The following is a 27,506-nucleotide window of genomic DNA, read 5'->3' on the forward strand; positions in this document are numbered from 1 at the left end:
TATTGAAATAGTTATTAGGCTCTTAAAAACATCAGTTTCCTCATTAATAACATATTACAATGATACTTTGAAGCGGATTGAAATGTTGAGCCTAACACCTAATTCAAATCAAAGCCTATGAAATGCCAGCTTTTATTCTGACTACTGACAGTTTACGTTGCATCACCACCTAAATGTATTTCACTGTCAGAAAATCTTTTGTCACAGACCTGTATCTATCAGCATCAGTTAGGAACATGGTGCCCAAGGCCAATGCCAACTGAATATTTTGATATATTAGGATATGTATTACCCATAAAATGACTTCGACTTCCACAATCAGAAGTTGCTATAGTCTGAATGTTTGTGCCCCCCAAAATTTATGTGTTGAAATCCTAACTCCCAATGTGAGGGTGTTAGAGGTAGGGTTTGGGGGAAATGATCAGGTCATGATAGCAGAGCCCTCATGAATGGGATTAGTGCCCTCACTAAAGGGGACCCACAGAGCTCCCTCCCTTTTCTGCCCTGTGAGGAAGTCTGCAGCCCAGAAGAGGGCCCTCATTGGCCCATGCTGGCACCCTGATCTCAGACTTCCAGCCTCTAGAGCTGTGAGAAATAAATGTCTGTGGTGTATACACCACCCAGTCTCCGGTGTTTTGTTACAGCAGCCTAAATGGATGAAGCAGAAATAATCATCGTTAACATATTTGCAGATTTCATTCTCATTTTTTCTATGGATATGTTTTTATCATTTGAAAAGTGTCCCTTATAATGCATATCTAGCTTTTAGAATTCAGTGTTACCTTGTGAGTACAGTTTCTTTAGATGATCTCCCAAAATCACAATTTTAAGTGACTAAATAATATTCTATTATACAGAATAATAACGTAACTTATTTAAATATCCCCCTATTACTGAATATTTAGGTTGCTTGCACTCTTTATTCATTATAAATAACATTTCGATGAACATTCTTCTACATACATATTAAAAAGTATAATGAATACATTCAAATATATAAGTATTTTAGAAGAATTTGAGGTATTCCAGATGTTTTTCTGAAAATTTGTAGCAACTTACCTGCCCATCAGTATTGCCTCATAGATTTGTGAAACCCAAATCAAGAGTTTCTTTTTCATTTTGATCTGTTACTCCTACATAATAAAGGGGTAAATTCTCAGTAATTTCCCCCATGGTTAACACAGAGACAAAATCTGTCCTAGCTTATTATGACATTTAACTGCCTATCTTGAATTACATTAAAGTTTCAATAGTTATAATTCATTTCTGAAGGAATTTTAAGTGACAACAGAAAAAGAAAGGGATTAAAAGAGTTATATTATGGGCTATAAGAACTGTATGGACTTAAAAATGGCTAATCACTACAAAGAACAGAAGACGCAGGCTTAAGGTTTTTATATTTTCTGTCCTCATTTCAAACGGCAAAGACAACCAGAAGAAGAGACTGGATCATCATTTTTTATTCAACTACTTGGTCCTTCCTGTGGGGCATAACTTCTTTGCATCACTATTCACAACTAGCTTTTCAGCCAAAGTCTGTTTATTGAATGTCAGGTTGAGTGGAAATGTCGCCAATGGAATTCATATGAGAGGAGCATGTCACACGTGTGGCCTGCATCTAGGATTCAGTTATTCATTCATTCTTTATTGAGAACCAGTTGGGTGCTGGGCCCCATTCCAAGCATATCAGTGAGCTAAAGACATGAAAAACTCTTGCCCTCTTGGAACTTACATTTCTATAGGAGAACACAAAACATAAGAAATCCATTTTATAATACATTTGTAAGTAATTAATGAAATAAGGGAGGGAAGGGGATAGCTTGGGGTGGGAGTAGATGTTAACATTTTTATTTTTTTTATTAATGATTTTTTATTATGTTAGTCACCATACAGTACATCCCCGGTAGATGTTAACATTTTTAAATGGGTAGTTAGGAAAGGTCTCCCTGACCAGATGTCTCTTGAGCCAAACTTGAAGAAGGTGAAAAAATGAGCCATGCAGATGCCTGGGGCAAGCAGCCACGGGGGTCCAGGCATATCTGGTCCATTGGAAAATTGGCTTCACAAAAGCATTTGTGAAGAGGGTCCAAGATAGGTGAGATAGACCAAATCCTGAGAGAGAACAGAAAGCTGTATGTATGATGAGCTTGATCCAAGAACCACTGATGATGAGAAGAAGACAGATCCTACATGGTGGCTTACATTTAAATCCGGTTCTAGGTCTAGAAAGAACTCTGCTTCCTAAGTGACACTGAGTTAGCACTGAGCATATCCCAGTAGGGGAAGACCCATCTCCCTTCCTCCACAGACCTCACAGAAGAAAGGATTATGCCATTTAGGGTGCAGGGTGAGAAGCAGCAGTGGTCACTGTGGTATGAGATCCCCCCAGGGAACCTGGCCCCTAGCAATTGGCTCTTGAATTGTGGATACTGATGGGGCTTGTTGTGTCTTGTGGGATAAAGGGCAACCCCAGTGAAAACTACCGTTCCACATTGGGAGAGAGCTGGAGGAGCTAAATGGTCAGTGTGGCAAGAATCATAAGTTAGAGACAGGATAAGGCAGAGCCTGGTAGACATCAAAGTAATGGGGTACAAAAGAAAGAGTTCCCTTGGGAACTTCTAGAAATATGTGTTTTTGTGTGTGTGTGCACACGCGCTTTATAGAAGGTCAAGATCTGTCAGAGTAACTTATGTATGAAATTAATTTTTTTCCAAGTTTTTATTTAAATTACAGCTAGTTAACATACAGTGTAATATGAGTTTCAGGTGTAGAATTTAGTGATTCATCACTTACATACAATACCCCACGCTTACCAGGACAAGTGCCCTCCTCAATCCCCATCACCTAGTTAACCATCCCTCACCCACCTCCCATCCAGCAGCCCTCAGTTTGTTCTCTATAGTTAAGAGTCTGTTTTATGGTTTGCATTTCTCTGTTTTTCTCCAGTGTACATCTGTTTTGTTTCTTAAATTCCACATATGAGTGAGATCATACGGTATTTGTCTTTCTCAGACTGAATTATTTCACCTAGCATTATATTCACTAGCTCCATCCATATTGTTGCAAATGGCATGGTTTCATTCTTTTTTATGGCTGAGTGATGTTCCATTGTATATATACCCCATCTTCTTTATCCATTCATCAGTTGATGGATATTTGGGCCCTTTCCATAATTTCGCTATTGTTGATTGAAATTTACTTTCACCTAATTTGTCCGCACAGGCAAACATGTAGATTATTTTTTACCATTTTTTTTTTTTAGTATTGAACAAAAGTTTTGCTGTAAATACTCTCTCATTAATCTCTCATTATTTTTTCCCTTTTTTAGGCCAACAATACCAAAGACCAACAGTAAAGGACAGTACTAATCTCTGTAGCAGGGAAGTGTGACTAACACCACAAATTTGTAATTTAGCAGACTCACCTGAGAAAAACTGAGTATAAATGACCACAACTCTTATAACGATTAATTTTACCTGGGCATTTCAAGGCCAAGTCAGCAAGAGAGATTTAGATCAGAGACACGGATTTTGTTACTCATAACTCAGCAAGCAGCATAAACATCAGCATATTTGGAGTCCTAAACCTCCCTTCTTACTGAGCGACACTAAGGGAGCCAGGTACCCCCACAGGTTCAGTTAAGTTGTATTACAGGAGAGAAACCCTGCACTTGGAGAATCTGAAAGTTTCATACTGGGAAACCAGCTTGCTGACCCGTTACTTGGGATGGGGATAATACCTCTGTCTTCCGTGAGTGTTCACTACACAAATATAGTCTGGGACAAAAGTCAGCGCTTCTGCTTGCAAGATATACAGAAAATGAGAGACCTACAGAAAACTGTCTCTCAACAACATTAGCAGCTGGTTTCATGGAAAAAAGCCAAAGAGTAAAACACAAACCTACCACCTTCCTGCTTTTTGAGACTACATCTCTCCTGGAAGAAACACGGCCACAACTAATCAATTCTCGAATTGCCATGACTTTCAGATTGCTAACCATATTTTCTGGGGCAGTGTGGGCTTTTCTTTTGTGCTGCTGGGGGACGGACCCTCTGGGCATGTACGCCCGTGCTCTTCAGGGATGGTTACTGGAGGTGAGTACCTTGTAGAGACTGGTCTCTCATCCATTATTTCTTTGATATGCTCTGTTTCATGTTCTGTACAACCAATGGCATTTGCTCCTAGATGGGTAGACCTAGCTGTTACCTAGTGTCTTGGGATAGAGTCTGAGATGGAGAAGAGATTGTTGGAAGGGAAGCATGACACAATGGCCAAATCATAAACCATAACTCCATTAAGTTCTATTTTCATATTGAATAGGCAATGAAATTGTATTACCTGTCTCTTACAATGGGAAGAGAAATCAATAGGTGCCATTTCTTCGTGTGATGAATGTCTTTCTCTGTGCTCCCTGCTGTTGCTACCCGCCACATTTTACATTAGCATGGTAAGACACATTGCAGAGTGTGGGGTGGGCCTGGGTCTTCAGAAGGTGATTTCTTATATCAGTCAGTGAATATAGTGTTTAAAACAGCATTTGTCATTATGGCTAAAAAAAAAAAGCTCATGATCAGGATAGAGTAAAGCAACATTAAATTATTGAACAAAGATTTCTTCTACCACCCTATAGGATATCTGGGAATAGCAGTCAAGTGTGTATTACATAAAAGAAAAAGTGCTAGATCTGGAATTCTCTTCAACTCCACGTGGCTTAGTTATGTGGTCTTGATTAAATTTAACATCTCTGACTCACATGTTGATATTTTGTACGGGGAGAATAATCTTTGTTCTGTTCTCCTCATAGGTTCATAATAATTATTAAAATGAACAATGTACTGTAAGCGTACGAAGGCCTCAGTAATCATGTCTGATATAATTGGGAAATGGTATTGCAATTAAGGCAATATTTAAATCAAAATAGAATCTTTTCATAATATTGACATTGAAGAACACGATCAATATTTCTGTGAGTTTCATTTTTTTGTAACATAGGGAGCCTAGTTTGGTAAGAAGACAAAATTCATGTAAGAATGAATGACATTCTAGAATATGTTAGGGTAATCTAAGTAACACTTTTCCAACACTGTTTTCATTTTTCACTAAAGTTTTTTTTCTTTTTTCTTTTTTTTTTTAAAGATTTATTTATTTACCTTAGAGAGTGAGAGGGGTTAGGCTGGGAGTGGACAGAGAGAAAGAAGGCAGGGGGGAAGACAAGGGGAATGCGGGAGAGAGAATCTCAAGCATATTCCCTGTTGAACATAGAATCCCATGCAGGGCTGGATTCCATGACCCTGAGATCATGACCTGAGCTGAAATCAAGAGTCGCACACTTAACTGACTGAGCCACCCAGACGCCCCTCACTAATGTTTTTCTTAGGTGCACAATCCCCATATATAACCAAGTGGCGATCAAGTTGTTTATTCAAATTTCCTGGAGTGTCCTCTATGTTCTTCATCTCAGGTTTCTGTGATAACATCACCCTTAATTTATGACTTTAGTCATAATGCTACTTTTCTTTTTGACAACTGGGAAATTTAATAGGAATCAACAAATATACTGGGGGTGGGTAGTAGAAAAAAGGGCTTTGTCTCTACATGTGACTAGAGCAATTCATGCAAACCATGACCTACAAAGCAATCTACAATATCTGCTTTTGTTTTAATAAAACATGGATCCCCAGTGATTCCATGGATTTTAGCCACCAACACTGGGAATCAATGCACACAAGGACTAGCTCTCTCTCTTTTTTTTTTTTTTAAACTAATTCACTCACCACTAACTTATGTAAGTTCTCATCTTGAAACTGGTGATGGCCGACACAGAAATATTTCTAGGATCAAAACTGAAAGCAGGTAGATGCTGTGGTTGTGAGGCTGAGAATATCAAATCTGCCTGAACTGAATACATGTTGAGGTTGCTGAGATTTGGTTCATTGAGCAACTGGGTGACAGACATATAGTTCAGATATGACTGCACACTTGGAATTTCTTTTAGCAACTGAATAGGTGCTCTGTGTGTGTGTGTGTGTGTGTGTGTGTGTGTGTTTACAGGCCAGTTACCCAGCAGAGTTAGTTTAAGACTCAGGTGCTATTTCTTTTCTCAGTTACCGAGAACCAGTGGTTTCACTGGAGTGCTATCAGCTACACCGGAAGGAACAACAGAGAATGAAAAAGAAGGTAAAAGGAAGCTGAGTGAAGGAGTTTGGTTGAGTCCTGTTTCTTGGATAAGCAAAGGTCAGTCAAACATTCCAGAATATCTGCTTGCTAAGACAACTTGTGCAGGTCTGAGTCACTCTTTTGGATATTATTTAATGCCTAGACTAAGTATTCTTTTTTTATGAATTTTAAAAATTTTAACACAGTTGAAATCAGTGTGCCAGGTTCATTTCAGCTCCTTCCTTGCCAAACCGAGGGGCAGGGGCTGCTTCAGTTTCTCTGCCTTCTCTTTTTCTGTGATGACAAGATGTGAAGGTATCCGCTGCATTGAACTTTAGACTTCACCTTATCCTTATTTTTCTTGATCTCAACAGATTTGGCATCCTTTTGCCTGGCTGTGAGCAGAAAGTCCTTGATTTTATCCATTTTTTGAGGCATGGCTCTGAGAGGCGCAGGAGAACGTGCGGCTGGCACTGCGAGCTGTAAGAAGCAAGGAGTAAACTAAGTCTTTGAGTATTTCCTGAGCAATGAAAAGTCATGGTGGTATGTGTGAATGGTTTAAATCTGTAGCTCTCACATTGTAGCAGGCATCAGAGTAATCTGGAGAACCTTTAAAACACAGATTGCTTGGGCCCGTCCCCAGAGTTTCTGTTCAGAAGGTCAGGGGCAGAGCCTGAGAATTTGCATTTTTAACAAGCTCCTAGGTGATGTAGATACCACTGGTTGGGGGACTACACTTTGTGATCCATTAGTATCTCCTTGTTTCCATGCTTATATTTTATAATAATCCTATCAAATAGCTATGAGTCAGCTCCATTCCAACCCTCAATTCCCCAACCCTTCAAATAATAGATGGAGTTAAGTAAAGCTTTTGAAAGTGACCAGGGGAGAGTCATGGAAATGAAGTCCATGCTCAGAGGGACTGCTCTTTTTGAGAACCTGGCTAGCTTCTTTTGAAATAAGCTGAATTCTAGTGCTTGTGGCAGAGACTATGAAACACAAGGTCCTCTGGTGACAAAAATAATGACAACTTACCCCCAGATGATCATCTTCACTTGTAAGTGTACCATGTGGGATCAGACGGTCTCAGAGAGGAAACTCAGAAGGATCCTGCAGGACAAAGTAGAAGGTCCGGATGCCAGGGAGCTGCATGTCCCCTCTCACTCTGCAGTAGACTCCGGAACTTTTCCTTCAATCATTTACTCATGCAATCATACAGCAAGTGGTGGTTGAGTGCCTACTACATTCCAGGAATCGACCTAGGTGCAGGGATCACAACAGGTAATAAGACAGACATTGTTTTTGCTTTCAGGGGGTGAAAGGAGGTGGAGGGAGGAAGAGAGAACAGGAGAGTGAGTGATGATTGACATTGAGGTAGGGAGAGAGGAAGAGAGACAGAACATGAGCAAATAAATATTCCAGAAAAATATCACATAGCATAAGTAAAGTACAGAGAAATAAAACAGTGATTTGATACCAAGAGACAGGTGACAGAGTGGCTATTTTGGGTTGGGTGTTCAGAAAGGTCACTTTGGGTGACATTTATGCTGTGATTTGAATGACAAGAAGGAGCCAGCCATGTAAAAGATCAAGGGCAAAGATCAAGGGCGAATGCCTCAAGGTGGGAGTGAGCTTAGCAAATTTAAGGAATGAGAGATCGGTGTGGCTGGCTCATGCTGGACAGAGTATGAGTGATACCAGATGAGGTTGCAGGACAGGCAGGGGCCATTCTAAAGTCATTGATGGGATTTAATTGTAGGTGTGATAGAAAAACTGTTGGCTAGTAGTGATCTGATGTAATTGGTATTTTACTGCTGCAGTGGACAGAACACCCTACAGGGCAGGGGACAAAGTAGAAACAGGTGACTCGTTGAGAATCTATGTCAGTAGAACAGGGGAAAGGTGATGGCGGTACTGACTAGGTGTTATGAGTTGGAAAATAGATTCTGGAAAAACGTGATCAATTACGCATTACCGATTGTTTGAATATGTGTGGGGAATGTGCATGAGGGAAACAGAGGCACCAAGAATTACCTCCAAGGTCCTTGCTATTCAGTAATGTGGTTTGAGGACCAGCAGCATCACATCATTTGAAACTTGTTATAAATGCAGAATCGTATGCTATAACTCAGACCTGCTGAATTAGAAGACCGCCAGGTGATACATACATGCATGGAAGTTTGAGAAGCCCTGTGCTAGAGTATTGTTTCAGTCTCTAGGGAGACTAGTGCTACTTATGGAGATGGAGATTCTTGGGGCAGGAGTCAGCTGGGATTGGGAAGAGGGAACCATACTTTCTTTTTTATGTGTGTGAATTTTGAAAGATTCATTTGGCATACAAATGAAGACCTCAAGTAACAGTTGGTTATGGAAGTTTGGATTTCTGGGGAATGGTCAGGGCTAGAGATAAAGATGTTAGAATTTGTTAGTATTTGAGTGGTGCTCGCTATCTGACGAATGAATGGATGAGCTCTCTAGTGAGAGTGTGTAGAGGAGAGGGCCAGGAAGGAGCTGAGCACTACAAATTTTAGACGCCTACACTTTTTTAAGAGGAAGACACAGCAAAGGAGACTGAACAGAGGAATGCCATGAGAGTATGGTGTCCTGGAAGCCAAGAGCAGAAAGTGTTTTAAGAAAAAGCAGTCGATTGCACCAGATAGTGCTGAGAGTTTGAGAGAGTGAACACAGAACACAGCACTGGATTTGGCAACATGGAGGTCAGTGGGCGCTTTAGCCAAAGCAGTGTCAGCATGGTGGGAATTAATACCTTTGAGAATTTGAGGTGAGTGGAGACAATGCTTACAGATGAGGTTTTTTTTTTTTTGTTTTTTTTTTTTAAGATTTTATTTATTTATTTGAGAGAGAAAGAGAGAAGGTGCACGTGAGCAAGAGACAGCGCACAAGCAGGGGGAGGGGCAGACGGAGAGGGAGAAGCTGACCTTGTGCTGAATAGGGAGCCCGATGTGGGGCTTGATCCCAGGACCCTGGGATCATGACCTCAGCCAAAGGCAGATGCTTAACTGACTGAGCCACCTAGGCACCCCTTTGGATGAGTTTTTTTTCAAGCTTCTGGGAGATAATATAGTTGTGTTTATTTCATTTGTACTCAGAAACCAATAATCACTTTTTCTTTTTTTAAAGATTTTATTTATTTATTTGACAGAGAGACAGCCAGCGAGAGAGGGAACACAAGCAGGGGAAGTGGGAGAGGAAGAAGCAGGCTCCCAGCAGAGCAGGAAGCCCGATGCGGGGCTCGATCCCAGGACCCTGGGATCATGCCCTGAGCTGAAGGCAGATGCTTAACGACTGAGCCACCCAGGCGCCCCCCAATAATCACTCTTGGTTTCTCTTTCTATCATAACCAAACTCCTAACTCTGTTCTAGATGCGTGGAGGACAAAGTACAAAACATCCTACCTATTACCTTTAAGAAACTCATAACCTAGTGTGAGAGAGAGGCACACAAATAATACAAGGTTCTGATAATTCTATATTAGAATTATTGGGGTTTATGATCTTGGAAGAGAGTTCAAATTTTTGCTTGCATTATGCTAGGGACATTGCATGTGTTATTTGATTTAATTCTTACTACATTCCTTTGAGGTTATCCCAATTTTACCAATGGGGAATGGAAGTTCAAAGAGGTTCAGGACTTGCTTTTGCATCAGAACTAGTAAATGGTGAAGTTCAGATTTGAACTCAGGTCTGCTGACCTCAGTGCTGTATTCTTTGTAGCACCATGTTACTTTTCATGGTGGAAGAGGGAACAAATAAAAATTATGTTTAGTAAACTGTAAGTAATCCTTCACAAGCTGCAGTACAAGGATTCCTTAATACAGTAGTGTGCACTTTATGCAGTGTTTAGGGATAATTTCCAAATGGTGAAAAAATTTTTAAAAACTCCATTATATCACTCATATGTCCCTGGGGAATGTTTGCACTATGAGAGACTTAGGTGTTGGGATCAAATGAAGAAATGTCAAAATTACATCTCACTTCCCACTCAGAGAAACACAATTATTGAGGGGACTCACCTATAATAATAATATTATCATTGGGTCTGTACATATGGTTTTATTAAGTTAAATATGTCAATTATACCTCAATACAAAATTAAAAATTCACATAGCATGCAAATCTAATAAGAGTTATTTTTTTATTTTTATTTTTTTGAGAGAGATAGCATGAGCAGCGGGATGGGTAGAGGGAGAGGGAGAATCTTTTTTTTTTTTTTAAGATGTATTTATTCATTTTATATATAAAGACAGTACAAGCACAAGGGGCAAAGGGAGGAGAGAGAATCCCGAGCAGACTCTGTGCTAAGTGTGGACCCCAACGCAGGGCTCAATCTCACAAGCCTGAGATCACGACCTGAGCTGAAACCAAGAGTTGGACATGCTTAACCAACTGCACCACCCAGGTGCCCCAAATAATAAGAGTTAATATTAACTGAAAACTTACTATCTATGGTCAGTGTACTAGGAATATTATGTGCAAGTCTTATTCAAATTTTAATCCACATACTACCCCTGTGAGGTAGGTATTTTTATGCTACCTGCATGGAAGACTGAGTTTCCTAAGGTCACAGAGTTAAGTTGCTTTCCTAGACCCAAATAATTCCCATGAGAGTATGCTTTCCACTTTGCACATGGCCTTCCTGGCTTGTGATCTTCTGTGCCAGCCAAAGAGATCCTTAGTTAACTCACAGGGCTTCCTAATCAGGTGGCTCGCCCATTTCTTGCCAGCAGTAGCTTTTCCCTTTATCTGCATCTCATACATTTACTCCTTTCTTTACTAAGGCTCTGTAAGACTCACTTTTCCTTCTTAAGTCCCAGCTGGAGCTCTTTATTATCTATGGATCAGTTAGGGAGTTTGCATGACTGAGTCTGTAAGTAGGGAACAAACTCTGAAGTCAGAAACTATTTAGGACCATGTGACCTGATTTAATGTAAACACCATAAACACATTCCTATCAAAGTAAAAATCAGTTATTTACCTTTCAAAATGTTCAGAGCCACTGTTTTAGAAGTTTAGATGTTTGCAAGTACCATCTAAAAGGTTCAATATAATTTGATATTTTTAGCTCAATTCAGATATAATTTGATATTTTTATTAACCAAGCCCCTTTTTAAAGATTATGTATAACTTTTGTTCTTCCAGTCCTCTGCAATGGATAGTGCCTTATTTCTGTAGTTAGCTAATGGGCAATTGCACTAACGCCTACTTGGATAATGCAAACCTGAATTTTAGGGTTTTACCTAAGGGTTTTTTTCCCCAGCTCTCTTTGGCTCTAGTCTGGTTTTGGATACCAATTCTCTGTTTCTGGAAAATGCCCTGAGCATTGTGAGTGACGGTTGTCTCCCACCTTTCTTTCTTGGTGGAAAAGAGCAGCTGGTGATGTGACTTAATCCACTTCTTTCAAGATGAAAGTATAAAAGATGAGGGCATCAACAATGAGGAGGGAAACTGGAGCTTGGTGGACTGTCCAGAGTGACTCTGGAACTTTTATTTGTTCACTCTCTTGTATTTGAAGCTAGAAGAAGGTAGAGATGACGGTTACCTATGGGAGTCCATCTAGTGAGGTTTGGCTTGGAAATTAATTCGGACACATTGTTTTAGACCAGAATTCCTAGGTAATATTGTAGCAACAAACAACACTACAGTCTCAATGGTTAACCAAAATTCTAGTATTATTTTCAGTCATGCAAACCTTCTGCTGGCCCAGGCATCTTTCCAGGGGTCCTCCATGTAGAAACCGAGCCTTCCAGGCTGTGTCTACCTCATGACACTTTTCTCTTGACATGGGGCTTTAGGGTTTGTCTAAGCAGAGAAAGAAAACATTAGAGATTATGCATTGGCTCTTAAGTACTTCCTCCCCAAAGTGACCTCCATGTCCCAATCCAATGGCCAGAATCAGTCACAGTCCCACTCAACTGCATGAGGGGATAAGAAACTCAGTTTTCTGTGTATCTAGGAATGGTTGGAAAACCAAAGTGGGCACTAGCAATGTCTGTTACAGACACCTTTGGGAAATGTCCCTCCAAGGCTCATATTCTTTGACATTCAGATGCTTAGGGCATATGGGGCATGGCCTGAGGTGGTAGGTGTGTAGGCAGAGGGCTGAGAAATTTGTCCTGTTTTGAAGACACCCACTGATGTCTTTAGCCCTAAGCCTGCATGACAAACTTCCAAAAATTTTTCTTGTATGCCATCTTGGTGCAGAGACCATTAAAGAAAAACAGACTAATCTCCTTATAGCCATGAGTAAATAAATACACTTTTACGAGATATTTTATAAGGTAGTCAAGGACTTTGAATTAAGGGCCTAGATCTAGATCCTTCTAGGTACAAAATAGCAAGCGAGGATTTATGTATTTTTAATTCTATTTCTTCCAAGGTTTGTCATAGGATTAAAAATTAAAATCGAGTCCACACAGCAATGATGAATCAGAAAGGGAATGTAGAAAGCTCAGGCGCATACACAAAGGCTAAACTATAAAGCTGTGAGCCTTCTCTGAAGGGCAGGAATGGGATCTTTCATTTAACACATCTTAGTTTGTTATCCTGGGAGCAAGTTTGATACCAGCTTCTCATTATAGGACTAGCGATCAGGCCCCACTGCCTTACAAACATCATATATATGTGTACACAATCTCACCTCTAAAATTTCAAGGTAGTAGAAAGTAATCTAATTATGTGGATAATTAAAAACAACCAAGTGCAAGTTTAAAACTTGTACTTTTATGACTGCGAAGGAGGCTATCAAAATGACAGGGTGTCTGGATGTGATCGTTGCACGCACTCAGATTAAATGAGTGCATTAGTTGATTGTTTCTGGTATGAAGATAAGCAGAGAAAAGTATAATAATGTTGGCATTTAAGTGGACCTAATTAGGCTTCAAGTTTAACACTCCATTAAGATGAATGGGAAGGGGTCACCCCTGTTCAAGCTGTGGCATTGTCTTAGTGTGTCTGGATTTTGCCTCTGAAGACAACAGTCTGTCAGCATACGTTCTCACAGTTACCACTGAAAAGCAGACTGGAAATTTAATTCTTTTAAAATTAAATCTCAGATTCTGGAGGCCACAGCAAAATCCACGGGGAGACCTTAAATCTTCAAGTTCTGCAGCTGTATTGGTCAAAAACAACAACAGTAATGATAATACTTTCCCTTGTCTATAGGAGCTTTCCTGTGCAGACGTTAGTGTTCCTGAATATGATCTGGTGAAACTAACAGCCTCCAGTTTACCACTGAAGGACCCTGTCCATAGAAGGAGTGAGGGACTTGGGTAAAGTTACGGAGCATGTCACTGGTAAAGCCAGAAACAACATGGAGGGACTGCTCAGTTTTTGTTTGAATATTTTGTCATCCATCGGGGAAAGGGAATAAGGAATAATGATCTCATCTACTAAACTGAGTGCACATGCCTTTGAAAGAAAAGCCAGGGATCAAAAGGCAGCACAGCACGGTAGACCTTTTTATAGGGAGATGACCAGGTGAATCCTACCATCCTGCCATATGGAAATCTGGTTCTGGGATAGGTGAGTAGCAGAAACCTTTTGTTATGACAAAGGCCAAGGTGCATGGATGTGGTCTGAAAGTTAGGAGACTCCGGAGCACATTCACAATCATCACACAAAGAGTCACAGGGTTACCCTGTGCTTTTCACTGACTGGATTTGGAAACTGGATGTTTGGATATTGCGTAAGAAGAAGCCACGTATGGTTTGAGTTGAGTGGTTGGGTAATGGTTGTCATGATTTTCTGATTCTTTGGAAGGTGGTGTGGCTACATCCCCACTGCAGTCTCAGGGCTGGCCGTTTGTAATTCTGGTGATGCTATCTAGATTTCGTTCATGTCACTGGACCATTTTGTCTTGCTATGATTTAGTTGCTTCTTTTTACAATTAGTAAGATGATATATAGCCTGCTTATCGAAATTCTTTATTTCGTGGCTGTGTTCTTCAGTAAAACTGTAGAAAGGAAGTTTTGGTATACAACTGGTGCCTAGATAGACTTATGACTATGTCTAGCTCTTTTCTAAATGTGAAATTATTATGAATTTTGGAATTCTTTAAATGGGTCCAATTGTAATAAAATAATGGCAGTATGTTTTTATTAATCATTGATCTTAGGCTTTTGGATATGGATGGAAGGAAATGTGGTTCTTAGAGCCAAATTCTTACGTTATTTCAGCTCCTGACTGACGATATGCCTTAGCTTGAACATTTCTAATAAGGGAGAGTGGAGAATGGGACGCTCATTCCCACTGTTGATCATCTTGAATTATTAGTTCATCTCACTCTGTCTTGTAATATTCTATACTTATTGATACTAATATTGATTCTGAGAATACAATGTCTCTTCCATCTGCTATTTGATAGCTTTCAGATACCTGAAGCAAGTGTTCATGTTAATCCCTTGGTTTTCACTTTTTCATTCATTATAGGGCACAGAAGTTTTCAGAAACTTTGCTTCAAAGGTTTCCCTCAAGCTTTAGTATTACGTGAGGATTCAGCCTAGCCTATAAATGTCCTGTGGTGTATCATTAATACTTGGTTATTCTTACTCATTGAGAACAGAGAAGTTAGTGTTTGGAATGGATTCATTTTCACAGCGTATATTGGCTTTTAAATTGTTTTTGTTTTAGGGAAAATGAAATTCATTTGGGTCTATCCTAATTAAAAAATTTCTTTGTAGTAAATTATTTGTAATAAATTTGCTTCAAAATGAATCATTTAGATATCATTTCCAATAATTCATTGACAAGATAAAAACATGTAAATGGCAACAAGAAAAAGTAGAAAAATAAGATAAAACTGGGTAAAGTTCACCATATAAAATACAATTATGAAGTTACTACATACTTACTTGTGGTGGGTCCAAATTTGATTCTGAACTTGCTAGCAGCCAATTCAAAGAGGGAAATAAGATCAGTTATGAGACTAATACATCTAAAATGATTCAGAGACAATTGGAAGGACCTTGATTCCTCATGCTGAGTCCTGAGTCCTTTTTCCTGAGTTCACAAAGAGATGACTCCCTATGATGAAGTAAGAATATCTTCAACAACATTTTGGTGATGAATTCCACCACAGATTTCATAGGACTCTTTTACAATCAAGTGATAAAAATTCCCAAGTGCAATTGTCTGGTACTTAGTAAGTGCTTGTAATGGGTTAAATTGTCCCCCCCCCCAATCCCCCTGCCCCCAAAGAAGTTGAAGTCCTAACACCCTGTACCTGGAAAGGTTATTGTATTTGGGAATAGGGTCTTTGCAGATGTAATCAGGATAAAATGAGATCATACTGAACTAGGGTGGGCCCTCATCCAATGTGGCTGGTGTCTACAGAAAGAGAAGAGACACAGACAGAGACATAGAAGGAATATGGCCATGTGAAGATAGAAGCAGAGATCAAAGTCGCGGTGCTACATGCCAGGGAACACCTGGGGCTCTCGAGCTGGAGGAGACAAAGAAACATCCTCCCTTCGAGCTTTCAGAGGGAGTGTGGCCCTGCCAACACATTGATTTTGGATTTCTAGCCTCCAGAACTGTGAGAGAAGACATTCCTTTTGTTTTAAGCCACTTGATTTGTGATACTTTGTTATCCAAGCAGCCCTAGGAAACTGATATCGTGCTCAATACATATTTATTAATGTTTGGATGAATTTTATGGACCGCTTGACTGATAGGAAAGGGCTGCTCAGAAATTTAGAGACTGCTATGAGCGACTAAGAAAAAAATTGATATATTCTTACTGGATATATTTATATCCATTTCTATTTTTACTGAAGTCAGCATTTCTGCATAGAAGATTTATTTATTGTGGGGTTATAATTGATAAACCGTGATCAGGAGATTTAATGTGTAGACTTGGCCACTACCAGGTACCATTATATTTCCTGTGACATAACAGCTCTTCTTAGAGCTTTGTGCAGCATCCAGCATATAATAGGGAGTCAATAAATGTGTACTGGAATTACATGGTAAATTCTATTATTACGTGATTAATAATGAGGGTAGAGGAAGGTCTTGTCCCCAACTGCTATTATTATAAAGGAGACATATTACACCTATATATTTTAATTAGCAGTGTCACAGGAATCCTGTTATCTACCCTTGTGAATGTTACTTGTATGGGTGTTCCTGTTTCTTTTTCATTAGTCCTTTTCTCAAAACACATACCCATGACTTCAATCCTTATCATCTCCTACTATCTTCAAGAAATCAAATAAATCAATGACTCCCTAAACATTGAGAAGAAGAAAACATGAAAAATGAGCCAACAGGAAAAGCAACGTCTTGATTCTGGTTCGAACACAGTCTACCAAAGTTGTTGCGAGGCCAGTTTCAGTCTCTCGAGTACTGGCTTCCCTCCTACTCTATCCTCAAGGCAGTCAAATGTTATGATAAGATAAAGGCAGCTACGAATGGGTCATATGCCCACTACAAATTATGAAAGCTCACCAAACACAGATGAAGATCATGCATGATGAGCTCATTTGGAGAAGAAAGATTTCACATTCTTTTCAATAACCTAATATTTTATTTGGAATGATAAAGCTTTTGAGAATCACTGAACTCCTATGCATAGTACACTTTCAACTTAAAAAGCAGAGATGAAGTCTCTCAAGTTTCCAATGCCAGAGTCATCATTCTGGACCTGAAAGGAAGACATGAAAAAACCAAAAGAAACAAATAAAACAAAAAACAAAACCAAAAATGTGGTGGGCAATCTCTAGGGGAACCCATGGAAATACGGAGTGCTTGAATGCTCCTGTGTTTGCGAAAAGTTCTGCTCTATTCATCGGTCCTAGGTTCATCCCACCGGCGGTTCCACCCCTGTCAGAAATATAATGGAGCACAATCTCGAAACTGCCCTGCCCTTGCAACATTCACAGGTTCTCTCTCCCCCCAAATTTGAGCGGAGGCACTTTTCCTTTCTAAAGAGCAGCATCTGGCCTCTTCGTGCGCTCATTTGCATGCCAATACTGGATTGCTCTCCCAGCGCACAGCTATTTAATAGTGGTGCTGGTGTCCGAGCTCTGGGAACAAACCAAATGGTTTGGGTGTGCTTTTGTGTGCAGTGCGGGTCGTTGCTACAGTGTGCTTATTAAGAATAGTACACATTCATTATAACAAGATTGCTCTTTTGCTCAGGGGCCATCACGGCGCATTCTGTAAATGAATTAACAGTAGCATGCATTTGTGTATTATGGGCCCAGAAGATGCATTTGTTTATTAAATAAATCTGCAACACAGAAAGTATAGTTGAAAAAAAAAAAAACTAGAAAATAGAGTGCGCATGTACGGTAGCTATTTGTTTTGTTTTGTTTTGTTTTTTTTTTTGAAACCTCAACGTCTTGGCGAGTTTTCCTCCTTTGTTTCTTTTAAATTACCAGACATCACAGGCCACACTATAGACTACCAGCCTGCAAAAATTACTGTTAAAAAAAGAAAAGAAACCAAATTTAAGTTGCAGAAGCACAAAAGTGGTGCTGTAAATAATCACATACCTTTAAAATGATTTAATATTATGATTCCTTTGTTTCTCTTTAAATTCTCTTGTTTTTCTTAAAATCACTTGTTATTATTTTTTAACTTAGTTTTTATTTTTGGCTAAAATTTAGCTTGCATCGCATATATAATTTCCCCCATTAAACTCTGCTCTCTGTTGAAATATAAACTCTGCTTTTGGGGCATTCATCTAATATTGATCCATTTATTTCCAACCTTTTGGCCCAGGTATGGTTAGTACAAGTATATTAATAAACATGAGTCAGTCTGTTGGATTTTATTCCTGTTCACTAATGATTTTTTAAAGCCCAGTGGTAGTTCGCAATTGCACTGAGAACTCAGAGTACGGTCTTAGCTATGGCTATTTGGTGTTCCTTTCGTGTTTTGTATCTTGCTCTCTTTAATATGTAATCTGGTATGTTGCGCACTTAAAGTGTAACAGAAAGAAAATGGAAAGATTTTAAAATATGAAATGCTAAGAGTCTGAAGCCACAACCGGGATAGTAGGAAATCTATTAAAATGAACTGAGGAAAAAGAAACAGTCATAGTCCCAAAATTTGAAATTCTTATGTTGCTTAAAGGATGAATGTATTTTACAAAGATAAACTAATTTCATATTTGATTTCTTGAAAATTTTCTATAAAACCCAGGGACAGTAAGTAAAATTTGCCAAAATGTTTTAAAAGGGAAAGCCCGGTAACAGGAGTGGATGAGGATTTCATAGATTTTTAGCTTAGCAAAAGATCTAGGACACTATTAAAAAAATACCCAGCTAATTAGTACATCTGCAATATAAAAAAGAAATGTGTTTTGTAAGAAAAATGGCAGGACTTATAAAAGGTATTCCACATGTAGCAAAAATACATAGCGGATTGAGGCAGGATTACACTTTTCTTTCACATGGAATCTTCAATACTTTGCATTTTGTCCTTAAAGAATAATATTCAGCTCTGCTATTTATTGGGGGAAAAAAACCCAACAAATCAACAACCTACCGTTGTAGCAATTGATTTGAGAATTATGTAAGGGAAAAGAAAAATATTTGAAACTCGGGTTCCTTTTCTTTCATCCCTTTTCTTGGGGAAGGGAGGGCAAAAAGCTCTATTTTCCAGAGCATTTTATTTATCCCGCTGCAGCTTTTAGAGAGGCCAGCCAATCAGAAAGTCTGAAAGGGCCTGGGCCCAGACTCAGTGCTGAGCTCCAAATGTGATTCCAGTCCTGACAGGGGGATTATAGGAAACAGATGACTTACGCTTCTAATTTGTGGCCTTAAATTGCAAACAGAATTTCAGGAGTCGAGCAGAGTAATAAATGGCAATAGAAAAAGCCACACACAGCCAAATCAGTATGTGGTGGTTGTAGGTTAAACTAAATGGGAAGAGACAGGTTATGATGGTTCAGTGTATTACAGAGAAGAAAGTCTTAAATTACCAGTGCTGAGAGGTACTGCTCCGCGGCAGACAGCGTTGCGTTGTACAGTCTACAGATATCCCAAGCAGAACAATAAAAAAGCAGGTTTAACATAGAACTTGTTGCTGGAGGAATCATTTTTTCCCCTCTTTTAGAAATGGAAGCGGTGTTTTATGTTTGTTTTGACCTCTGCTGTATACTTGGCCCCTTAACATCTGTTTTCGACCGTTGCCGTTTTTCACACCAAATTAAATGTCGAGGAGTCAGATAAAATAAGTTCAAAATATGTCCAAATTATTTTTGTTGACTTCCAACAAATGTCTTAGTAACTCTTTTCGCATGGAACGATACCATTTAAATGCCAACGTAGAAAATTATTTTCCTTTCAACATTTTAGGAGCTAAAGAAAGGAATTTTGAGGTGTACTTAAACTTGGGAAATATTGCATTGGCCTTTTTGGTAACTTGCATGACTGTTTCAGGCTTGCTTTAGGGCCATTCCGCCATATAAAGTTATGTGCATTTGTTGGCTAGAAATTCCAGGAAAATTGTTTAACAACGGCATATAAAAAAGCCATTATTCGGACCTGCTTCAAACTATAAATACCAGTTAGAATCAAAAGAGATCTACTGTTTATCATAGGGAAGCCAGTATCCATCCGCTTTGCTTCGTAATCTCTAAATGTGTCTGTTAATGTATTCATGTGTGTAGGAGAAACAGTTAAGACCAAAATGACACGGCTTTTCGTTGTCGTAAGAAGTCTGGCTGTCGTAAGTCTGTGGTATGAAAATTAAAAAAGTGGCATCACATTTTTAACTTCTAATCTAATAAATATTGTGATAAAGGTAAACTGTCTTTCTTCGAAAAGAATACCGTCTTCTTTTAAGATCTAACACGTCTGTATATCGGAGACTGACAACTAATTCATGATAAAGATTGATTCAAAAATAATTACCCCATCCTATATTATTTATTGCCAATATATCAAAATAACATGTTCTTAGTGAATGATAGAAACGGGGCTCACGTTCGTCCACGATGCAGGGCTTGACGTGGAGCCAAGTCGAGTCTACAGTTTTTCTCCCACTTGCTTTATGAACAACCAATCCGTCTATCACACGAAATTGCACATCTTTCAACTGCTGTATTAACTTTGAACTTGAGCCTTTTGTTTAATATGCTGAAGAAAAGGTGTTATCTGATGGGTAACCTGGGGAAAATGAACTATTTTCATTGTGCTCTTAAGCAAGTCTGTTGATAATCATTGAAGATGACTGGCTAAATAGAGTTTGATTAATCGCTTGCAAAAATTATGCTTGTTAGAATCACTTTATATTCTGTGTCATGGTGATATCCATGTAGGTTCTAGCTATTTCTTTGTAGATGGTGTTGCGTTTTGTTCGTTCGTTTTGTTTTTGTTTTTAGATCACCTGGCAAAAAGAGAAAACAAACCTTAGTTGAAAGCTTTTGTTTCTAACAGAAAACTCTTTTCATGCCTGCCTTTTCTTTTTTTTTTTTTTTTAAAGGAGTGCTCAATTATTATTTGTGTCATAGTGGGAAGACTGGGTCTCTATAGGGCCTGAACCTTTTCAAACAGGAGATAGCTTTTGTTTTTGTACCCCATCAACACCGATCACCTAATTAAATCTGATATCTCTGGCTGAAGAAAAATGATTTGTAATAGTTCTTTGGAGTTTACTTAATTAGTTTCGATGTCTTTTGTGTGGTAAATGTGGTGATATTTTATAAAATGGAACGGAGAAAAGAGGAGGCAAAACTCACTCTTATGAGGGATGGGGGAGAAGGGGGTGAGAGGGAGGGCAGACCCGTAGGACCAAACCATGAAAGCAAGGTGTAGCCCCAACGCCAGGCCTTGCAGACCCGAGTCATTCATTAGTTGAGATCATCAAAGCAGATCTGACCTGGAAAAAGGCTTCCTGTCAAACGTAGGCCTGGGCATCTGTCAGGGCCTGGATTCGACACCTTGATCAGCCCAAGACTCTGACACCATTTTCTTTAACAAACACCAACAGCCTTTTTTCTCCTTCATTTTAACATCTCTCAGGGGTTGGTTTCCCTTTCTTCTTCCGCTCTGTAGAGAGTAAAGGGAGCTTGTTAACTTGCTTAGATATTTTGACTGCGGATGCTCTTTGGCCACTTGCCTGTGGTAACGGTGTCAGAGCATAACTTGGTATAATTGCTATATTTGCAGTCAGAAGAGTGTTCTGTCTTTATGTTCAAGCTTCTGAATAAAAAGGAAGTGTCATTTTGGAAAATCCCGTAAATTATCCTCAAAGTTCAGGCAAAATACAATGAGTGACATACCTGGTACGTCTTGTGTTCATTGCCAGGCTACAGATGAGTAAAATAATGGGGTTTTAACTAGATGAATTGAAATGCGATAAATTGCTGTGTTTGTTAGGCTGAGATCGGTGAACAAGAACCTAAAATCAAACTTAAATTGAAAGCAGTAGAACTGGCTCTTAACAATTTAAAAAGCAACTGAAAAGTATTAAAATTTTTAATTGTCCATTGTGTCACAGTTTATATACGGTGTGGGTTAGAAATGACCATTTTTGATGGACCTTCATTTAATAGAGACGTCCATAGTTTGCAGACGTTAGCAATACCCATTCTGCGAGTGCAAATTAGGGTTGTGGTGGAACTTTATCTTATTGATGGGTAATAATAGATGGCAATCTAGAACCATATTCATTCTAAGATGTACTTTTAAAGTGAGAGAGCTGCATTCACTCTGTATTTTGTACGTTTTCAGAGTCGTCTTAGTAGGAACAATGCAAAATGGATTTGTGTTTTTTCCCCTTAGTACTTAACGATGTGAAATTCGAAACAAACGATGACTGTGGCTATCCCTCTGGCCTTGTCCATGCGAGATGCACGTGTGCACCTCTTCAAGGATAATCCGTACAGAGTGAGTGACAGCCGATCATTACGTAACACTGGTAGGCACGGGGCTGCCAACGCTGGCATTCTGTAGTCTGAGAAAAATGATCCTTTCAGTTAAGTAGACCCTTCCTGTGTCTCACAAACTGTATGAAACCGCATGCTGCTGGCAGGTAATGGCTAGTAATTAGCGTGGCAGGCAGGTAATGACTTGAAATCACCTGCCAATTGTTTCTGAGTGTTTGCTCTCTTTCAAAACTCTGGATGAGTGGGACAGTCATGGGGGGTTACATGGAGAAAAGGGGAGGCACACAACCAGGGAATCTCTTTCCGAATAGAGTATCTCCCTATTTGTTGCTTATTTTAGCCCCACGTCCTCTTGAGGGGCCCCACAGAGGCACTGAGAATTGGCAGGTTACTTTACCTGCCTGCTGCTCCTACTGGGAGAGATGGTGCCTGTTGAGAAATTCTTTGCTGTTCTGGAATCAAACCAACCTTCTTAGTTTCAGCCTCTGCACTAGAAAATTGGGATTCAGAGAGTAATGGCAGCTCAGCTTGTCTGTAAAGAAGCATGAATTACTCAAAGCCAAATTTTGCTTCCTGGTTATAGCCTACTTCTTTCTCTTTCATGAACTTTCCCCAACATCACGGAGAGCCTGTGGTGTTGAAGCAAGAAGGCTGGGTAAAGGACCTGTGCAAAACTGAGACTGGATCACTTCTCTAAGGGTCCTATAAATGCTTCAGACCAGCGCTCACACACAAAAATCTATATTGGGTACAAATGAGTAACATAATTGAACACACAGAGAGAGGGGGATGTAATGGTGAGGAGGGAGGAAGTAATGGTGAGCTGGATAGTTTGTGCTTTCTCTAAACTTGAATGAAGTCCATTCTGCTCCAGCCAATGGCTAGAATATGGATACAGGGAAGACAGAATTTCTAAGTACTTTAAAAAAAATTTATTCAAGTATAGTTATATACAATATTACATTAATTTCAGGTGTACACATAGTGATTCAACTTTTTTATAAGTTATGCTGTGCTTACTGATGTGGAAAACAAAGGCAAAAGAAAGAAAAAATACATATATCCTTACTACTTATAGCCCATTGACAACTCCTTGAAACAGGCAGAATGACATCCCTCTAGGAACTCAGCTGCCTCGATGTTAATACTTTGGTAAGGGCAAAAGGCAATCTTAGCCTGACCCCCAGGATCCTGTAAGTCTACTTGAACATATAAAAATTCCTTTGGAAACTTCCTTTATCTCTGCCTCCCAAGATACATGTTGGCAGTCATCCTCCAGGCATATGGCCCACCGATATATATCCGGAGGGTCTTATGCCTACAGTTTTACTAGACAGTAATAAATGACCCTTTCCTAACAATAGCTAGCCCCCTCAAGGTCCTGGAAACCTTGCTGCCAAAATTCCTTAGAGACTTACACTATCCCCAGCCCCCTCTCAACTTGAAAATATATAATTGACCACCCCTCATGACCCCAGTGCAGCTCTTTCTGCCCATGGGTCTTGTCTTCACGCTTTACTAAAACCACTTTTTGCACCAAAGACATCTCAAGAATTCTTTCTTGGCTGTTGGCTCTGAACCCCAACATTTCCTACATCACTCACCACAAGTGTAGTTACCATCTGTCACCATACATCACTCTTACAATATTATTGACAATATTCCCTGTGCTGTGCCTTTTACTCCCATGGCTTATTCATTACGTAACTGGAGGCCTGTATCTCCCATTCCTCTTCCTCCATTTTGCCCCTCCCCCTACCCTCTGGCAACCATCAGTTTGTTCTGCTTTTTGGTTTGTTTGCCTATTCATTTGTTTTGATTTTTAGATTCCACATATGGGTGAAATCATATGGTATTTGTATTCTCAGTCTGACTTATTTTACTTAGAGTAATACCTCTAGGTTCATCCATGTTGTTGCAAATGGTAGAACTCATCCTTTTTAAGGACTGCATAATATTCCACTACAAGCACCGTGTGTGTGTGTGTGTGTGTGTGTGTGTGTATACCACATCTTCTTTATCCATTCATCTGTTGATGGACTCTTGGGTTGCTCCCATATCTTGGCTATTATAAATAATACTGTAATGAACAAAGGGCTGCATATGTCTTTTTGACTTAGTGTTTTCATTTTCTTCAGGTAAATACCCAGTGGTGAAATTATTGGGTCAATATAGTATTTCTATTTTTAATTTTTTGAGGAACCTCCACAATGTTTTCCACAGTAGTTGTACCAGCTTGTATTCCCACCAACAGTGTACAAGAGTTCCTTTTTTCCTACATCCTCACCAACACTTGGTATTTCTTGTCTTCTTGATTTTCGCCATTCTGACAGGTGTAAACTGACATCTCATGGTGGTTTTGATTTGCGTTTCCCTGATGATGAGTGATGTTGAGCATCTTTTCACGTGTCTGTTGGCCATTTGTGTGTCTTCTTTGGGAAAATGTCTATTCATGTCCTCTACTCATTTTTTAATTGGGTTGTTTGTTTTTTGGTGCTGAGTTGTATAAGTTCTTTATATGTTTTGGATATTAACCCCTGTTGGATAGATCCTTTGCAAATATCTTCTCCCAATCAGTAGGCTGCCTTTTCGTTTTGTTGATTGCTTCCTTCACTGTGCAAAAGTTTTTTATTTTGGTGTAGTCCCAATAGTTTGTTTTTGCTTTTGTTTCCCTAGCCTCAGGAGACATATCTAGAAATATGATGCTATGGCCAATGTCAGAAAAATTACTGCCTCTCTTCTCTTCTAGGATTTTTATGGTTTTAGGTCTCACATTTAGGTCTTTAATTCATTTTGAGTTTATTTTTTGTGTACGGTGTAACAAAGTGGTCCAACTTCATTCTTTTGCATGTAGCTGTCCAGTTTCCCCAGCTACCATTTATTGAAGTGACTGTCTTTTCCCCATTGTGTATTCTTGCCTCCAGATTTCCTAAATTCTTAAGAGGAGCCAGAAATCTGGAATTTTATGGGAAAATATCCTGTTTTAAAGCATTGAAACTAATTAGAAAAAATAAAATCTTCGTGTAGGGGAAACAAAACCAGTGGCCTGATTTTAGGTCACAGGCTGCTAGTTGAGGATCTCTGTTTTAAATTATTATTATTATTTTTTTTTATTTGGTGCCTTTTCTTTTTGTAATCTTGTTAGATTAGTAAAGAGGAAAAAAAAAGCAAAGGCGGGCTTACCCATGCAACAAGTGTTATTTGGCTCTGAAAATTTTCTTGTGATTCTTGTGTCCAAACAGTTAAAGAATGACGTCTTCGGAAATTGCTCCACACAATGCCTGCCTGGTTTTGAGCTTTCCCTAAATGCTGAGGGCCTCCTTGGGCCAACCCTCTGGGGCTGTTTCAAACTTACTTTTAGTGGAGAACGTCTCTGAACGCTGACTCACTGGTTCTAATAAGTCATTGTTAAGGAGAATTGACTGACTTTCTCTCATGCCAGCAGTCCAGTAGGCTCCAAAGAACATAGTTTAGGAGCTGGAAAGGCCTGGATTTCATTCAATTTGGGCTCTGCCTACTTACTACTACTGCAGACTCGGGCAAGCTCCATCCAACTCAACCTTCATTTCCTCACTGGCAAATTAAGAGTAATGTACTGAGCTTGCAGAGCCATGTTCAGGATTAGAGAAAAATGCTTAAATTATCACTTTTATTAATCTCTCATATAGCACAGATGAATAGATTGTGGTCATGAGACTTAATAGCCAGATACACACTTTACACTGGTAAAAATCCAAATCATAAATACACTTTATATTTGCTTGAATTCAAAACCTTCCATGCTTTTCCAGAACGCTTAAAGAAAATTAGCATGATTTTCTGGTAAAGTTTGCTTTCAGTTTAAATAGTATCAAATAAAATTGTGTTCTGACATCTAGAACGCTAATACAATTATATGATGAGTTTTAAGAAAGTTTAAAAGCTAATCAGAGTAAAATAAATTTAGCTGTTCAATGTAAAATCTTAAAGGAGAACTTGCTTTGGTTTGGGAGTTTGACCTACTAGAGAAAATGATGAGAATGATTTCTTTTTTTTAACCAGGTTGTCATGGTTTTTTTTACATAAAAGTAAGAAATCATGTAGCAGATCAAGGCTAATAGAGATTCGTTATAAATAGAAATTACTAGGCTGGTAGTGGAGTGGTAGCAAAAAGTGGGGCTGGTCACTGAATGAGCCGAGGACTGGAAGAGAGAGAACTTGCATAGGTGTTTTATAGTAAGAGAACCAGATTTTTGGAGGTGGCCTCAACACAGGCTAAAACGTCATCATATCAGTACCTTGGATTTTCTTTCTATACAGTTAGTGTAATTTTAGAAGAATAGTTTCTATCAAACTGAAAAATTACTTGCTTATTTGTTAGGTGGGTTTTTTTTTTTTTCAGGGGCAGGGGATAATATAAATACTAAAAACTGTATTCTCAAACGGAAAGAGAAAATTGAATTTATATGGAGGCAAAGGTGTAATTGGCTTAATTTGCCCTTTTTCCAAATGCTTTTTATATATAGTTGACTAAGCAGCTTGTGGACACTTTAATCCTCTTTCTACTTGCCATCAATTTCGTCATAGTTTCTCTAAAAATAAAGATATTAAAGTCAGTCTCACATCCAGTCACTAGCTTCTAGTTTTTAGATTTTGATTGTTCAATTTCATAGTAATTAAGAAAAATGTCTAGCCCTAACATTCTTTGAAGTTTTTTTTCCCTCAGGTTAAAAAAAAAATTGGTACCTAAATTGTTTGAAGATCTAGTCTAATTTAGAAAGGGCAAAACCAAAACGTAAGTGTAGAGAACTGTAAATCTTACCTGAATGTAAAGATGAGCTGCACGAGCTATTTAAGAAAAGAAAAGATGTATCTTTTAATATGTTATTGTTACTTTCTCTGAAATATCTGACTATAACAAAAGAGACTTAGTAATACATTATGATTTTTGTATAGCCCGATGGCGACAGATCCTGAGAGATTTCTCATTTTCCTCATCTATTTGCTTTCATATGTGTTCATCTTAATATTAAATAGAATATTAAGTGATAGCTTTCATTTGCAATAAAGTAGGACTCTAACAGAACACAATAGAATTTAAGCAGAGAAATCCAAACACACATTACGAACAGTTACATATAAAAATTGCAATACTCAGGTAGTTTATCAATATGAAAATGAAAAGATAGCTCGTTATAACTATGTACAGCCATCATTTCTATGTTACGTTAGGAAAAAGTCCTCTTAAGGTCATATTAATTATGTTGCTAAAAATCATCAGTTTCCCTTGTAATTTGTGAAACTTTAAAAATGAGAAGAATTGATATCCTGCTCTCAAAAAAAACTTAAATCATTGAAAGCCAGACTTTTATGAGTCATTATCAGAGTTTGTGCATTTTCTCTAATTAAATTATTTTCTTTTAAAAAGCCAGCTTTGGTGGGGGTGGTGTGGAAGTAAGCGGGCGGAGGGAGGGAAGGGAGCTCCAGAGGCACGCACATAAATTGTCCTAATT

General features: G+C 38.8%; 1 long non-coding RNA gene across 1 annotated transcript in view; it reads left to right on the forward strand.

Moving 5' to 3' along the window:
• Positions 1-27,506, forward strand: part of LOC113263387 (uncharacterized) — a 74,728-nt gene that overhangs the window by 37,756 nt on the left and 9,466 nt on the right. The window contains exons 3-6 of the long non-coding RNA XR_006410744.3: positions 3,329-4,094; positions 6,105-6,234; positions 6,531-6,699; positions 21,911-22,015. This is a non-coding gene — a long non-coding RNA (uncharacterized LOC113263387). The remainder of the gene's footprint in view (positions 1-3,328; positions 4,095-6,104; positions 6,235-6,530; positions 6,700-21,910; positions 22,016-27,506) is intronic.

This window comes from Ursus arctos, unplaced genomic scaffold (genome assembly GCF_023065955.2).
Source record: "Ursus arctos isolate Adak ecotype North America unplaced genomic scaffold, UrsArc2.0 scaffold_1, whole genome shotgun sequence".
NCBI lineage: Eukaryota > Metazoa > Chordata > Mammalia > Carnivora > Ursidae > Ursus > Ursus arctos.